Source organism: Malurus melanocephalus, unplaced genomic scaffold, assembly GCF_030028575.1.
Source record: "Malurus melanocephalus ecotype Western Australia unplaced genomic scaffold, MMel_1.1 scaffold_349, whole genome shotgun sequence".
NCBI lineage: Eukaryota > Metazoa > Chordata > Aves > Passeriformes > Maluridae > Malurus > Malurus melanocephalus.
Window position 1 is genome coordinate 92,455 of NW_026623581.1, and position 17,165 is coordinate 109,619.

The window sequence follows — 17,165 nt, forward strand, 5'->3', positions numbered from 1 at the left end:
GACAGAAGAAAGAGGGACATAAATGTGCAGCCCTTACAATTCTATTATTTAAATTACTGGTCTAAACATGTCCTAGCAATTAAGACATTACATTCAAGGCACTGATAAGTGGGGTTTTATGGTGGGAGATGAAAATTTTAGTTGTGACAGTAAAACAAAACAGACTTTCAGAACAGAATCCAGTAAATACAAAAAGYACTGGTAAATGCCTGTACTATAACCTAAAAAAAGCAAACTTACTAAGTCACCTCTACCTAGAAAATGCAATAATCTATTTTAAATTACTAAAATGTTTTGAACCATAACTTTCACTTACTATAAAGCCTTTTTCTTGAATTCCCTATGAACATGCAAAAAAGTGGGTACAACTTCCATTTACCTCATATTAACAGAATGAGCTACAACAGGAAACAACTTCAAAACTAAAACCACAAAAAATATCAAAAAACTTCAGTATATACATTTGCTTCAGCCAGACCAAATTCACACGGTCATATTTTTTTCCAATTATGCTAYGGTTTATTTATATACAAGGCTGTCCTGCAACCCAAAAGATGTGTTCTTGGCAATAAAGCAAATAAGGAAGGGGTYGATACTTCAGGTCYAACTGCAAACCTAGTCCTTTTCACRCAGCTGTAGAACAATACAGACAAGGACAAGGAATACATTTGCAGTTGGTAATCTACTATGGAGTAATTATTACTGCATCATTATATCCATTTATCACTACTTCAAGAAAATACTATGCATAAAGTTTGTACTGAAGACTGATAAATGCTTTTGGTCCCTTACTTCTGATTACTAAATCCATAGTTTGGTCATGGATTAATCCAATTCAAAAATGAATGTGATAGCTACACCTCTCCAAGCTATGGAGCTAAGTCCACGATCAAATACATTTGAGCACAGAACATTCTCACTGTTCTGGGAATGCATTCAGCATCCTCCCTTTTCACTTGGTACAAAGAACACTTCCACTGAATATGTTACTTTTTATCATCTGTGCTTTAGTAGTTATGTTTAAAGATGGTTTCTGTATACGTACATTACTCTTAATTGAAAGTGTAGCTATATATAGATGGTAGTGGTATCAGCTCTCTTCATAGCTCTGCGTGGTAATTCAAGCAGTCAAGAAATGTTTCCTTGCATCACAAGCTAAAGGACCTACAAACCACACATTTTAGATRTACTGGTTCTGTTCTTGAAGTCTACAGCTTAAAGACTCCCARCWCAAAATAATGCCATACTATATTTATAATTTGGGGCTTCAGAACCAAGGAGATACTATGTCATGTGTACGAAATGGTGTACCTCTTCTCAAAAGTTGGAGGAAAAGGTAGGTCCTCCCTGTTCTTCCGGATTTTGTGTGCCTGATGGCAGTTCTGATTTTTTTTAAAGTGTCAGTACAAAGTACAGTTCATGTAGTTCTTGTCTGCTGATTTCACAGTTCTTTTTCTTCTTTGATAAGCCCACTCAAAGAGAGTAGAAACAGCAATCTGAAAAGGACATCTTTCTTCCCCAACTGCAAGGGAGTAGATAAACAGTTGCAAACCCCAGAACAGCCAGGCTACCTAGGCAATGGATGGTCAGTCTCTTGTGTTCTGTATCAGGCTCAGATATTTCATTCATCCCACTACACTCTCATCTCACTGGGGCAGCTAACTGGTGTGGAGAGTTAACTTTTTGGCTACTTACTTTCTCCTAGATGTACAAGGCTGTAATTCACAAGTTTCTTATCAGTTCTGCGACCGAAACGATGCTTCTATTAAAAGAAGTGCTGAAATTTATCCTGGCTGCAAACACACAATTGTGGTGCTCACAGGCAGTTGCTTTTGTAAAATAACTGTGTTTTTCATCATGTTCACCAATATATACAGTTTTCTGTACGCCCTTTTTTCTAGGTGAACGACCTGACACTTGGCTGTGTTAGAGCAAATTTGATTTGCCAACCTTACCAGATAACCCACATTACTCTGTGATGCGTTCTCATTGTTTGTCACCCTGTTAGTTTGGATTCCAGATTTATTAGTAATATTACAGTTTTATCCATGTAATTGGTTAATATATTAATAGTATTGCATACTGCTAGGTGAAGGGTTTAGCTAGGAATCTGTTCCTGTTTGTTAAAATAATGTTAAGAATTCTGATTTCACTCAGTAAAGATTCATTTATTAAAACCTATTTTTATTTTCTTTCCTGGAAACTTAATCAGACAAGCATATTAAAATGCAGTACAGAAATCCAGGTAGTCTCTAATACCTTTCACATTTATGATGAAGGAAAGTACTAATTGATCTTTTTTATCAGACCTGTAGGAAGTTGCATGAGCGGTTCTGAGATTCACTAAATGGGTTTATGCCCAGAGAGGATAGTTTGATCTCCTTTCTTCAATTCCCTTTTCCTCCCCATCCCCTTTTGTGCTGCCCATGTGGCTCGTTGTCCATGTGGAGAGCAGCGACAAGGGATGTTCCCCRTTGTATTGGAACCAGTGCTGTTTAACATCTTTGGAGGTGACATGGACAGTGGGACTGAGGCACTCTCAGCCTGTGTGGTGTGGTCAGCACACTGGAGAGAAGGGATGCCATACACAGGAACCTGGACAAGCCCGAGATGGGTCTGTGTGAACCTCAGGAAACTCAACACAGTCAAGCACAAGGCCCTGCATGTGATACAGGGCAATCCCAGACAAACATACAGATGAGATGGAAAAGGGATTGAGAGCAGCCCTGCAGGGAAGAACTTGAGGGTGATACTCGATGAAAAACTCAATGGAAATTGGGAGTGTGAGCTCACAGCCCCAAATGCCAAATGTGTCCTGGGCTGCACCAAAAAGAGATTGGCCAGCAGGTCAAAGGAGATTCTCCCCCTCTACTCTGCTCTGGTGGGACCCCTCCTGGAGTGCTGTTTACAGTTCTGGTGTCCTCAATATAAGGACAGGGAATTGTTGGAGCAAGTCCAGAGGAGGTTACAAAGTTGGTAAGAGAACTGAAGCATCTCCCTAATGAAGACAGGCTGAGAAAGTTGGGGCTGTTCAGCTGGGAGAAAGTTGAGTGGAGACCACACAGCAACTTCCAGTACCTGAAGGGGGTCTAAGGAAAATTGAAGACTAACTCTTCATCAGGAACAGTACTGGCTGGACAAGGAGTAATGGGCACGAACTGAAGGAAGGGAAATTTAGGTTAAATATTAGGAAKAAATTTTTTACTCTGACGGTGGTGAGACACTGGAACACACTGCCCGGGRAGGTTGTGGATGYCCAACACTGACAGTGTTCAAGGCTCCCTTCTTCTTTAATGATCAAATCCTTGGACCTTTAACTTGGTAAAAACATTGGGGCTTGTATCAAATATTGTGAGGGTAGGTATTGTTCAAGCCACTGACAGTACACATCCCAAACTTCTGTTCTGCAATTTATGCAGGAAGGTTTTATTGTTGTTTTAGGTTGCGCTCCGTTCTATAATTTCTAAGTCAGGTCCTACTGTACACTAAAAAAGAACGTAAGTTTTGTTAATTTCAAAAAAACATCCACAGAATATCTCACTTCTTTTCATGTGTGGGGCTCAAACTCTTTATCATTATTAAGAACTTTTGTCCCCTAACTCTACCAGAGGATAAACAGACAATAAACCTCTGAAATCTTGAAAGTTTTCTTCTTTTGCTACAGGGCTCACGAAGAAATCTCAGATATTTTTTAAACACAAAAATTTCGTAGGCAGGATTGATGAAGCTAGAACTGTGAGATATCTACTTCCTCCTCCAGTTACAGGAATATTTAAGAATATAATTATTTTGTTCATCTGCAAGGGACCTCCAATGATCATCCAGTCCAACTGCCTCAGGACTACAGATAATACTAACAGCAGACAAAAATCTAAAAAGCTAATTAGGAAACTTTAAATCAAAACATTGCCTTTGATGTATTAGAGCCATTTAATACTGTTCACAACTTCAATTCTTCCYATGGAACAGAGTAAAAAAGGAATTAACCCTTCAACATTTCATTCTTGGAAGATTGTGCCACAGCATACCAAGATCCAAACTGCCGCTGATGTTCAGTGGCATCCCTAGCCTTGGTTTCTTCTGGAGATACATAAACACATTATGGTTTCTGTAATTTCTGATGAGGTTCATGCCTTCTACCAGGCCACTGGTAAGCACTGAATGGCTTTTGCTACCTTCATTCTTTCTCAAATACTTGAAGGGAAGGATAATGATAYCCTGCAGATTTGTCCCACTTGCAGCTTTAAAACATGGCCTTATTTATAGTGCATAAGCTGCACTTAAGGCTTTGCAAAACTCAGAAGTATAAATATTTGAAGTGTTGGCTAAAGTAATTCAGCCAGTGAATTAGAGATATTACTAGAATGTTGTTTTTACATTTTACTTGTGCGCTGTTTCTTAATCCTGCTTATGTAYGGTACCTGACATGTCACCATAGAATGCAGCACCCAATGCCAATACTGCAAYTGGACTGTGAAGATTCCGGTAGAAAAGTGGAGTTTAAAACCGGCCTGCAAAAATCAGGATCAGCCCATGTGGCTCCCTTCATGTTTCCCATGGAAAGCTTAACAGCTTCTCTAAACTATGTTAAACACYGCACTAAAGAAAATTTATTAATCAATTAGTAGTAATCTTTACATCTGATATCCTGTGACATCATGGAAACTTTCACACAAAGTAGAAAGTCAACACAWCTTACTGCTTGATTAATTGTACATAATTAAAGCATGATACAGTACCTAACAGTCCAGATATTAAGCTGGAAGCAGATAATATTTTAAAATCATAACAAAAATATTTTTGTGAAACACCTAGATTCTTTGATTTTTTTTAAATTCAAATATCTAAGCATTCCCCTTACTGTACTAGCTTTTATTTCACTTTCTTTTTTACCTCTGCTTTTCATGCAATGTTTAATCAGCACAAACTAAGCAGAGGAACTCTAATTCTACCATCATCATTGTCAAGTGTAATTTAAATGTCTCTAACACTGAAGAAAGTGACACCAGCATTAAAATTCATGTTTCAATAAGCTTCTTCACAACTGTTTAACAAMCTTAGCCAAACTTCCAACTAGTTTCAATGTACCAACTGCCTACTCAGCCTGGAGATTTKTGTACCATCCCATGCCAGATAACTGCAAGTAAACATTTTGACATTTTCTGCTGCYTTACAARCATTTCAGTCAGAAGATACTTGGTCTGAAAAATCAAGCTTGCACRAACTCCCTAGAGGTGTTACAGGATGTTAGCTCATTTCTTTTAATATTCTGTGCCTTAAACATGCTCCATTCCAGCCAAACTCAGACAAGCCATCTTCCTAAGCAGTCTGAATGCTCCAGAAATCCCAAAAAACTATCTACCTGCTCTAGAGAACTTGGGTAACMACTCCCCTTAAAAATCTTGGCCTTTCTATAAGGAACTAAGAAGCAGCAACAGAACAGCAGTTTTGTCTTGTGTCTTTATGTTCCTTCTGCCAACACAATGAAAGCTGTAGTTTGATATAAATGCAAAAAGATAAAAAGCAGAGGAAGTTGAAAAGGAACAAGAAGCCCCTAGAAAGTACATTAAGAACAAAAGAGGGTTGCAAACAGGAGAATTATTTCCACTATTCTCACCCAAGAACCAGAAAGTGACACCACTGTCTCAGACATACAGTATTCCTGTATCCATAAAGCATATCAAAAAGCATGTCAAACTGTCTTTACTGAGAAATGCAGGAAAAAACAATCAACTATTACCACATCCTAAGAAATGAAGATTGGTTTAAGAATTCTGTTGCAGCAATCTGAAAACCAGGAAGTCATTCAAAAAAACCACAACTCACCACACACGAAATAAAAAAAATCCAAAACACACATTGCTGCTGTTCTTCCTGCACCAAAATAATCCTATAAACTGTCGATCCCATAAACCCCCTTGCTAAAGAGCCCTCCCTTCAGTCACAAAACAGACTACAAAGATCTCACTGCTGACATGAACCTACCAACAGGCCAGGAGAGACAAGWGGAACATTGGACCTGTTCTCCTCAGGGACAAGGCTTAAACCAGCACAACGTCAGAGTCACAGAACTTTAATAGTGGTTTTGCCACCACAGTGTGTACATGGATCTCTTCTGCTTCTATTGTTGGAATCTCAGCACGAAGCAGAAATCTCATTCCCCAGTACAAGTATTATATCTTGATAAATTTTAGAAAATAAGTTTCATTGTATTTCTGCCTGTGGACACACTTCAGCTCAATGTAAAGCCTCACAGTCTGAAATCAGGCAAGTGTGTCCATTGTGACAAGAAGGGAAGGAGGGTGATGCTGCTGGATTCCATCCTAACCACTTTTTCACTGCTACAGAATTAGCCCTTGCATCACCACATCACCAGCCAGATCAAGAAACCAATCTGGCTGAAAGGTAACTGGAGGATAGGAATAAAATCATTTTAGTTTTCAGCTGCATCACATGCCATATGAACACTAACAAWGGCAGGAGAAACAGGAAGAACATATAACCATGAATAGAACCAAATCTTTCAGCATCACTGCAAATYTCTCATGAAATACACCCTAGAAGAGGAGGGAAAGAGAACAGAACACACATTACAATTAGCATGTTTTTAACTAATACAGAACCAAGGTTCACATACATTATATCACAGATGAGTCTGTACAATACAGAACAGTCATAAAGACCAAATTTTTTCCCAAGCATAATGGATATCACAGGAAAACACAGACAAAAAATGCTGTTAAGTAGATGATATATGCCAGGAATGTCAGTTCACGAACCATACAAGTTAAGTCATGAAAGAAATATTAAGCAGCCACAGCAAATAATGCCAAGTGCAAGAAGTCTCAGAAGGTGAAGGCAACAAACTGTCCTGGAAATTATGATAAAGCCAGGGGAATRCTCAGCAGATCGCMATGAGTCAGGAAAATTATTTGGCAGTAATACTTCAATAATATCACTACAAGCAGACAACTTAACTACGAAGCTACAGCAGGTAAAAAAAGAAGTTGTATAACACAGAAGGCGACAAAAATTTTACTTCTGACGACAAAAAAACGCCAGAGTTATAAACCTGTAAGCAAAACTCTACAATTCAAACATTACCTGGAAACTCAGGTAAAGAAATGGAACTAGACATGACAAAGCATGGGTAGCTGAGCACAGCAGCTACATCCACTGTGACAGTCAACATCTCAGTATTTTTTCACAAGTTTTCATTTAACAAAATTTTGTGGCTGTRTGAGAGACAGACACAACATGCTCTCTGCATTTGTCAAAGGCTCAATTTGTCATTTTTCTCCTACCTAATTGGTATTTTCAGAGTAATGTAGTTTCCACTGTAATTTCATTTCCATCAAACTAAGTCCCCTGAGTAAACAGTAATCAGCTGAGGCACCAGGAAGAAAAATTGTCCATACTTTATTTGTCGCAGAAGTTAAATGATTTTTTTATAAGGAAAGAAACAGAACTTCAGAAAACAAAGGGAAATCTCTGGCTTATAAGGCAGTTATACAGAACTCTCAAATYGTTAATTCTGTGTCTTGCTCATAAACATTGCTGGAGAACACACAGGTCTTTTTCAGATTAATCGATTCATCCCCCTCTCATTCTTCTGGGTATTGAGAGAAAGAGAAAACTGAGGAAGAGTGAGGGAGTACAACAGCAACTTAARTCAACAAAACTGTATTAACACCTGAATATCTAACAAAAATCCACTGAAAAGTTATGACAGGAGGTAGTTTTGAAGTTTACAGCCTCTGTGTCTCAGTTCTTCGTCCATAACACAAAAGACAATGCAAGCTTTTTGATTATGTTTGGGTAAGGTACAGGGTGAGAATGGAAAGAACCTAAAAAGCCTATCAAGCTTATTAACAGAAGAATAATTCTACTTAGTATTTAGACAGATGTTACACAGGCATTTACAGAAAGAATTCCAAAGATAAAATACTGAATGACAATCCACTTCCATCTGACTAATGAGTCAAGGATCCAACGGGAGGAAGAGTTGATAATTAAGTAGAGGGGGTGGGGGAAACACCAGTTTAATGACACACTTTATTCTCCTACCTTCCCATTTTCCATGTTTAAGTAAACTCAGAGGAACCCGAAGTTCAAGACCCAGTGCAAGGTCCTACACTTGGGTCAGAATAATCTCAAACACAAGTACAGGCCAGGTGAAGAATTGAATGAGAGCTCTGAAGTGGAATTGGGGATGTTAGGGGACAAGACACTCAACACGATCCAGGCAATGTGCACTCACAGCCCAGAAAGGTATGTGCCCTGGGCTGCATTCAAAGCAGTGTGGCAGCAGGTTGAAGGAGGGGATTCTGCCCCCCTACTCTGCTCTGGTGACATCCCACCCATCGTGCTGGGCTCAGCCCTGAGGTCCTCAGTACAAGAAGGACATGGACCTGCTGTAGCAGGTCCAGAAGAGATCAGAAAAGTTACCAGAAGGGAAAGCAACTCTACCATGAAGACAGGCTGAGAGAGCTGGGGTTGATCAGCCCAGAGAAGAGAAAGGTCTGGTGAAACCTTAGAGTACCTTCCAGTACGTAAAGGGGACTTAGGAAAAAGCTGGAGAGGGAGTTCTGACAAGGACATGCAGAGACAGGACAAGGGGGGATGAAAGAGAGTACATTTAGATGAGCTGTTAGGAAGAAAATCTTTACTGTGAAGGTGGTGAAGCACTCAAACAGGTTGCCCAGAGTTGTGGATGTTGTATCACTGGAAGCATTCAACCTGGCTGGACCCCAGGATCCATTTCCATCTCCCTAAAGGGTAAAATGCTTCTATAGACCATGATTCATAATTTTTGCCCAGGCTCTTTGCATCATTTGTTTTTTTATCMTATACAATTTTAAAGTAATCTCACTGAGCCATCCAAACGTTTGACTAAAAAATGAAAAATGGAGGTATTTTAAAAATCAGCTTTTAGTTCTGTTGAGAAATCCACTCTGAAATACAAACCCCATGTCCTGATAAAATAATAYGGAAAACCTAAACTTTTCACTTCCATTTATCAAGAATCTGTGCAAGAACAAGGCGCCTCAACCTCTGTTTATAAATGCAGCAAGTCAAAGGAAAAACCCAACTGATTACATGCACCCTGTGACAAGTTGTTGTCTACAAAGCAGACACTTTCTTATTCACAGCTAGAAAGTGTCCCTAAAATAATACATCCAGCATCACCAATTCTGGGGAAACAGAACATTAGCTATTCAGTAGAGACAAGACAACTCTCCTTGAAGGCAGATTACTAACACCTAACCAGGCAGACAAGTAGGAGCAAATTACAAAAACATTAACAAAATTATGAGAGAATCATGACAAAAATCATTAAAGTATCTTAAGAAAAAACAAACACTTGCCTGTGTAAGAAGCAAAGTTTTTTATACCTAGAGAAATATATCCCAAAAGTAGTTTCTTCACAATTCCTATCAAAGGAAAAATCATTGCAACTGAACTGTTTAAATGTCAACATGGTYGTTCAGGCTTCCCCCCTCCCCTCCATTTCTGGAATGAAGTTCTAACACAAGAACTTAAACTGATCAAACACACTAGAGAAGCTGATTACATCTAACACATGGAATAAAGAATTCTAGTGGACAGCTGCAATTCAGAATTTAAGAGACAACAATAAACTCACATTTAAAGCAAATTTTACTGTGAGACTAACTGAAAGTAGAACTGAAAGATTAGTCTTCATTTTAAGTGTGAACTACTATTTATTTATTGTATTTTCGCACCCACAATGAACTGCAGTGACTCATCAGCACCRCCAAATCTTCAAACTGTATTTCAGGTGTAGCACAGTGTAAATACATACTCAAAAGCATGAAGCTGTAGAGATTTTGATTCTCTGCTCTCAGCTGTTGAGTTACTCACTGCTGGYCTAGATAATATCCATAACCCACACATCTCTTGTACCTGCGTTAAATGTGACACATAYAAACAAACGGTGCATTGAGTWTTGGTATCATTTCAATTTCAGAAAAAGGTGATCATCTCAAGTACCATCTAAGGATCAACCAACACAGTGCACTGGAACCTCCAAATTAAACTCTTATATTGGGTCTTACTTGCCAACAATGAAGCTAAACTAACTACTATCCTCCTCAAGCTACCTCCAGGCAACATATCCAGAGTTCTACTGGTCCTAAATTTTCTTACCATTATCAGGGAAGTGATAGGAAATAAAAGRAACATTTGTGACATGATGAATTGCCAAACCCTCCTTCATCTAGACAAAAAATCTCAGAATGGTGCAGGTAAGAAGAAAATTCCAGTCATTCACCTGCTAACCACTGGCTGGGACTTACTGGGGTTTTTTCATGGCTGAAGACACGTTACCTTATAGCAAGGTTTCACTACCACTTAACTCACCTTGCTGTATCATATTCAAAAACAAAAAAAAAAAAACAAAAAACCAACCTCATTTTGACAATCCTATACATGGAAGGGGAAAAAAATAATGCCTTCCCAAATGGCACACAGGGAATTCATGTTTTCAGCTACATCTTCACTARACATGTAACAAACTGTCACCCACAGCAGCCTGGCTGAACTGCWACAGGAACAGAAAGTGTGAGAAGTTTGAGGCTGTGTTCCTGCCTCATTACCAAAACTATCATGAAGACATCCTGAACAAGAGAGCAATAAAGCACTTTAGATAACTGACATTAGCACCTCACCTAGGCAAAAATGTCAGTACATCATCCTAGAAAAAGTCCCATTGCATGAGTGTCTGCACACATGTGTTTATATACACACACACCATTACAAGCATTCAAGGAAAAGCAGCTGGGATCTTAAGGTGCCACTGGGGTTAATAAAACATTGTCTCAAATACAGGTCAAGACATATGGAGGGCAGTGTAAAACTGGAGCCTGAAACTATATAATCAGCCACTAGAGTTGTAACTTCAAGCTCCGGAGGATACATGTCCCAATTGAAGACTGAAAAAAAAGGAAATCCACACAGCTAAAGGTTCAGGAAAATGAATTAAAAGAAAACATTGGAAATCATCAACAATTAACATTCTATTYCTAAATCAGTAATTTACAAAGTCTAAAATACAGTTTAAACTATARTTTAAGGTTTTAGTTTACCAACATTTTAGTATTTCACCAACCTATTCACCTAAAAATTGAGTTTAACAGATACACCTTTCTTATTCAACTTTCAAATTTATGGACATGTCCTGTTGAAACTTATTAAAAACCATACCGAAGTACTCTCTTGCTAAAACAACAGAAAAACATACACCATAAACAACTCAAGGCTCATTTACCAAGATGCCAGTATGTTTTGACAACAATGTTTATTCTCATCTTACATTAAAAATGGGCCTTTTGTTCCAYTCACTGTCAAATTTATTTCTGGACAAGGAAACTAAAATTCCACCAACAGACAACACAGGCCTGACCCCACTATTCCACACAACAGTCTCAGAAAGGACACACCACTTCAACCAAAAAAGCCTCTCTTGTAATAGGGATGTCATAACTGACATGCATCACTACTGATTATTCTTACTGAACACATTTTTAAACAATATTTTTGCCTTCTTTCACCATTTCATGTTCTTACAGCTAAGACCACCCCTACACAAAAGAAAACCTTTTCTTTTTCCCACACCTAGTACTGCTGAAGCTTTAGAAAATGTTAAGCAGCAATTAAAAGACTTAAGCACTGAACCCTATGGAATTTGGAACACATGTTTTTCTGTCATTTCATGTTGCCATTCAACTGTTATAAAAAAAGTGCTACTTGTCTTAAAGGCTCTTCTAGGGACAATTTTCTATTACTTGAGTTTTGGGTATTTTATATGAAAACTTAATGAAAAGAGAGCCCTGAAACTCCCTCTGCATACTTTTCATTATTTGGAAGCATTCATTTGAACACTTGTGTTAAAAAAAATACTAGAGAACTCTTTTGCAATTTATAACAGAGAGGATATGAGCAAACTCATGCAACAAGGATGTCTTGCCTTCAACACCGTCTCGAATCTCAGCTTAAAAATGGAATTTGGAAAAAAAGCACATCTCTAAGGAATGATGCAATGTGGAATTCCCCTCTTCTGAGTGAATCCACAGCTAAATGCTAACTACCAAATMGCAGAATTTGCTGAGATGTCCATTAAAAGATCTACATGCAAGAAAATCACATTCTTCTGTTGGCAGTTACATATGCAAGGCAAACTGAATYCTAAACAGGGTTACATAGTGGTTTTGTAAGCAGATCAAGGATGCTACAAATAAAAGCTTCCCACAGTAACATTCCTGATGGTTACCCATTACTTCTAAAGCAGTCTTCAATTTAACTTCACAAAAAAAGTTGACAATACCAGCATTCAAAATACAACTAGATCACAGATCTACATCCCATGGATCTCTTTCAGAGGCATACTAACACAAACTTAGCCAAAAACAAGCAACCATTCCCACAGTCAATAATAACTAATCCTTTAAGAAAACCATGCACCAACAATGTTCTGTTAGAAAGCAATCCTGGGAACATACCTGTGTCCAAGTCGTTTTCATTCCCAGCATTATAATTTTTACTTGAAAACAYGTCAACAGCTGGCAACCAAAAAGCCTTGATAATAAGCAGACTAAATTCAACTCTTAAATAAAATGACTAATGACTTCTTATAAAACAACATAAATATTAGAAAATTCACAATTGGAAATGGGAAAGAAACTGGTTGTGATATTAAGTTTCCTTAAGGAAAAAAAAAAAAAAAAGAAGTAAAAAGATTTATCATTAAGTCACAACTGGCTACTTTAAGACCTTAYTTACTTTCCTCCTATCCTCTACAGTGAGGACAGTTATTAACAGCTCTCCTGTAATGTTACCAACACCCCATTTTAAATTACTTTACCAAGCCAGATCTACAGAACATGCTCAACGCACCAATGGGCTCAAGTGGACACTGTAATGTATCAGAAAGGCAGCAGTTGACATTTTGGCAGCRAAGTCATCACAGAACAGCTTTCTGCCCCTGTCTGTCTACTGAAGACTCCAAACAAAATATCTAAATCACAGAGTGCAGAGGAAACTCTSTTAACCATGTTCTCAAGTCATGTTCTAGCCTTAAGCATAAGAGAGCCAGCCAATACAGCATAACTGTTCTAAAAAGGGAACTCATAATGAATTACGGTTTCATAATAACAGTGTGAGAACATTCAGGTRTTTCTACATCAGTAAGAGAACAAAAACTAGATTTAATACACAGAAAAATGTTACTGTGTTTTTTTAACACATGAATCTGAAGGAGCTCAAACTTGTCTGGCAGAAAATCTCAAGTCTCACTGCATGCAAGAATATGCTCAAAGAAGGCCTTCTTTCCCTCCCTCACCTCTGCTATGAAATACCAGAACAATGCTCAGTTATGTTAAAAAATAGAAGTAATGTTGTGTATTTATACACTACAGATATCATGTGTGATAAAAAGACAAGTCTACAGGAACAGCACACCATATTTCCAGTTTTGCCAAAGACAAGGACTACAACGAAAGACAAGACATTATCAAGCTGTGTTCCCAAAACATACTGTGAAGTACAGCTTCAAATTTAGAATTCTGATTTTAAACAGGGGTGATCCAGATAATAAAACTGAGAGCAGCTACACAGAGGATGAAGTCACATCCACCTAAGAAAAACTAAAGATACCTGAACAAGAGAAACCATGCACACATGTTCAGATTACTATTAATGCTAACACTCATGAAACAACTGTCTACAAGGCACAAAAACCTTCACATTTACAACTTTTCAAATGAACACAAAATCCAGCAAAGGTTCTTATAACTTCAGACAACCACTTCACACTGGYCTCTGCAAGTGCACGTTAGCAAGGCTCTTGAGATTACATGTGAAAGAATGAAAATAAGTGCTACAGGTTGAGGGATGTTGCAGGGTTTGGATTGTCTTTAAAAAAAACTAAATCCTGCTTTAAGTTAAAAACAGTAGGAAACACCTTTGAATCATTTACTGCACAAATGAGGCTATCYTGATCATGATGTTTTCAAAATATACCTGGTTTTTATCTCTTAGAATAGCTAAAACAGTATTTCTTAAAAAGAAAAAATGAGTAAATACATACACATATATATTTATACATATATATCTCTACATTCAGAGCAGCACTGCCTAAAAAAGTGCTTTCCATTCAAACATCTGAAATAAGTTCTGAATTTGTCTACACCAGAGCAGGAAGGGCAGAAACATTTTCCATGGAATTTRATATATTTTCAATACACACCTGACAGAAACAGAACTTCAAAGCCATTTAAAAATAAATTTTTCAAACTAATAAATAAATGAATKCCTATCCATCCATACCAAAGGCTGTATTCATATTGGAAGGTCCTAAACTAGTTTTAATTTCAAATATAAGCTGTCTCGGAACAAAGGTATTACAGKTACCTTTATTTTCTTGGAAGTCTATTTAATTTTGCAAAATAGACGCTAATCATTATTTCAGTTTATTCTGAGTCTCTCATCTACRAATTTCAGAATATTAATAAAATGCATACGTAAAAGTGCGCCTTTAGAACACAGAGTAGTTGCACTGGTCTACTTCTGAGTACAATGCACCATGATGTGGGGAAGAAAACCCACATTTTGTTTATGTAAGGGTGACAGTGTTCCACAGAGACAGAAACAATTCTGCTACCACCATCTTTATTGATTACCACCTCCAGAGGTAGTCTTCCTATCAATTCCATGGGCAGAGGAATTGCCAMAAGGGCAAATTCTGCAAGACATGAAGCAGCAGCCAGGCAAGATTAAGACAAAAACTTCCCAAAAGAAACACCTTGAAGACACACTATATAAAAGAAAAAAAGTACAAGAGGGAAAAGTTACTGTGATACAATCTTACATTCATTTCTAGTTAATTCCCTCCCCATAAACATGCTGATAATCTGTTTCTTCCACTGCACCTTTATGACGATGTTTCTGTGTTTTGTACACAGCTATCATCAAGCATCACTGTAGTCCAGGGTATTGCAACAGAATAATGAATACATGCATTTTATATGCCTCCCTGAAATTCTTGGTATCAGCTATCAGAGTTTGTTGATTCAAAGAATAAACATTACTTCAAGAATCAAAAGCATGATTTCAGRAAACAAAACAAAAAAAGCCCAAACAAACAAAAAACCCAACTCCCTTGTGTGTGACTTGGGTTTTGCTGAAATAAATATGCAACTTGATCAGTAACATTTTTGGTGGGGAAGCCTGACAATTTCTCAAGTAAAATATGAACAAAATAGAATAATTTCCCAAGAAAAATATGAATAATGAAGTTAGCCACCTACAACTTTCAGTCACCCCTAAATCTTCCTTAYTAGGGACTGTTTTAATTCCATAATCCATAAAGGTCAATCCCCCAAACATCCATCAATAGCCCCYTCCTAAATGTAACCATTTTACCACCCATTTGTCAGGCATCTTAGAGGCCACTAAGAAACACAGCTTACGTGGTCTGTCTGTCATAGCAAGTGYTGCCACAAGTACACTCAAGAAAAAATAATAGTATCTAAATTCAACAACTTTTCATAAAAATACAGGCCCCAGTTCTGCAAGTAGGTCAGCAAAAGCAGGCCTTGCGCTGGCTTTGAGCCTGCCACTTCAGAGGGTCTTTGGGCTGATACAAACATCCAGTGATAGGAACACAACTGCAGAACTGTGAATATAAACCGTGTTGTACRGATAACATGAAGACAGCTGAGACAGACACAATATGTCTGCAGTGAGCCTGGGAGTCCTTTGAACATTTAATTAGAACAACTCTTTTCTGAAAGATTCTTTTTTACCTGTACAGTTGCAAGCTACTGTAAATCGTCAAAATACCTAACTGGACTCCTGAAGGAGCAACCTGAAAATTAAATATGGCATCATAAAACTACCCAAACATTAGTGGATGCTTCTGCAACAAAAAAAAATCACTTAAGAACAAAACAGATAATTTTCAAAAGCTATTCTCACTGTATACAAACAAAGCTGCACAAAGTGGGACGGCGCACGTTATCACAGTGGTAACTAACACACAAAACCCCCAACAACCCATACAACTGGTGAAATCCCGTTTTCTCGAGGACAATAACAGAGTATCTGTGACCAAACTACACGCAACTGTCTCTGCCGCACACGTCGGACAAGGGASAGAGCTTTACTGCCTAAAATAAATCGCTACAGACAAGCCCCAAGACACAACTCCGAGGAGAAGCGGCGCGGTGAACTACAGGAATTTAGATGAAAAAGCCACGAACATTTTTCGTACATGGAAGCTGGGCCGCTGGAAGCCGAGGCCAGAGGAGTGGCCTACGTGTTAACAGTGTTTACAGCGGGCGTGAACGAGCTGGTGCTGCTGGATTTCATTGAGAGCGTCGGGAAAGCGCCTCGGCAGGGCCTGATTTCCAGGCGTCGCCCGGGCCTACGCGGCCCCAATCACTCCACCTCAGTAATGGCGTTCAGGGCGAAAGGAAGCGAGAACCAGGGGAGGCGATGCCGGTGCAGCGCTGCAGGGACGCACCGGGCCCTCCTCACCGGGGGGGCCCGGCCASAGAGGCCCCGGCGGGGCGGCCACAGCCCCCCGAGAGCGCCGGGCGCTCCCCCCCGCCGGCAGCCGGGGATGAGAAGCCGTCAGCCATTTTCCCTCGCCCTCCAAAACACGGCGGTGCAGGGCCGACACGTCGGGGCTGCGAGGGAGGCGCTGCCGCCGCCTCACGCCCCGCGGGTCCCGGAGAGCTCCGTCCTCCCCCCSCGCCGGGCCCCGGCCCGCGGAGCCCTATCCCCGGGGAGCACAAACAGCTGCCCGGCCCCACCCGGGCACCGCTCCGCACTCACCCCCGCACCGCTTCCCCTCGTCCCGCGGCGGCTGCTGCGGCGGCCAGGAGCCCTCCTGGGCGCTGCCTCATGCCCGGCGGCCGGCGGGGCACGGTCTCATGCCAGGCCGCGGCTCTGAGGGGGCGGCTCCGCTTCTCCCGGTTCCCACTCGGTTGCGCTGCGGCGGGAAGCGGGAGAGCAAATCCGCCGCTGCTGCCCGCGCTCCGGGTGCCGGCCCTGAGCGCTTCTCTCTCTCTGGGGCGTTTTTCCTGCGTCACCAGCTGCTGCCCGGCGGCGGCGGCGGCGGCCCTGCCTGGGCTCGGGCTGGG

General features: G+C 39.8%; 1 protein-coding gene across 2 annotated transcripts in view; it reads right to left on the bottom strand.

The window, feature by feature from the left end:
• The window catches only part of USP9X (ubiquitin specific peptidase 9 X-linked), a 96,553-nt gene extending 79,394 nt beyond the window's left edge, over positions 1–17,159 (bottom strand). For both annotated transcript variants that reach the window (XM_057378237.1, XM_057378236.1), the window contains exon 1: positions 16,858–17,159. The gene's annotated coding sequence lies outside the window, so the exon portion shown is untranslated. The remainder of the gene's footprint in view (positions 1–16,857) is intronic.
• Between the last annotated feature and the right edge of the window lie 6 nt (positions 17,160–17,165).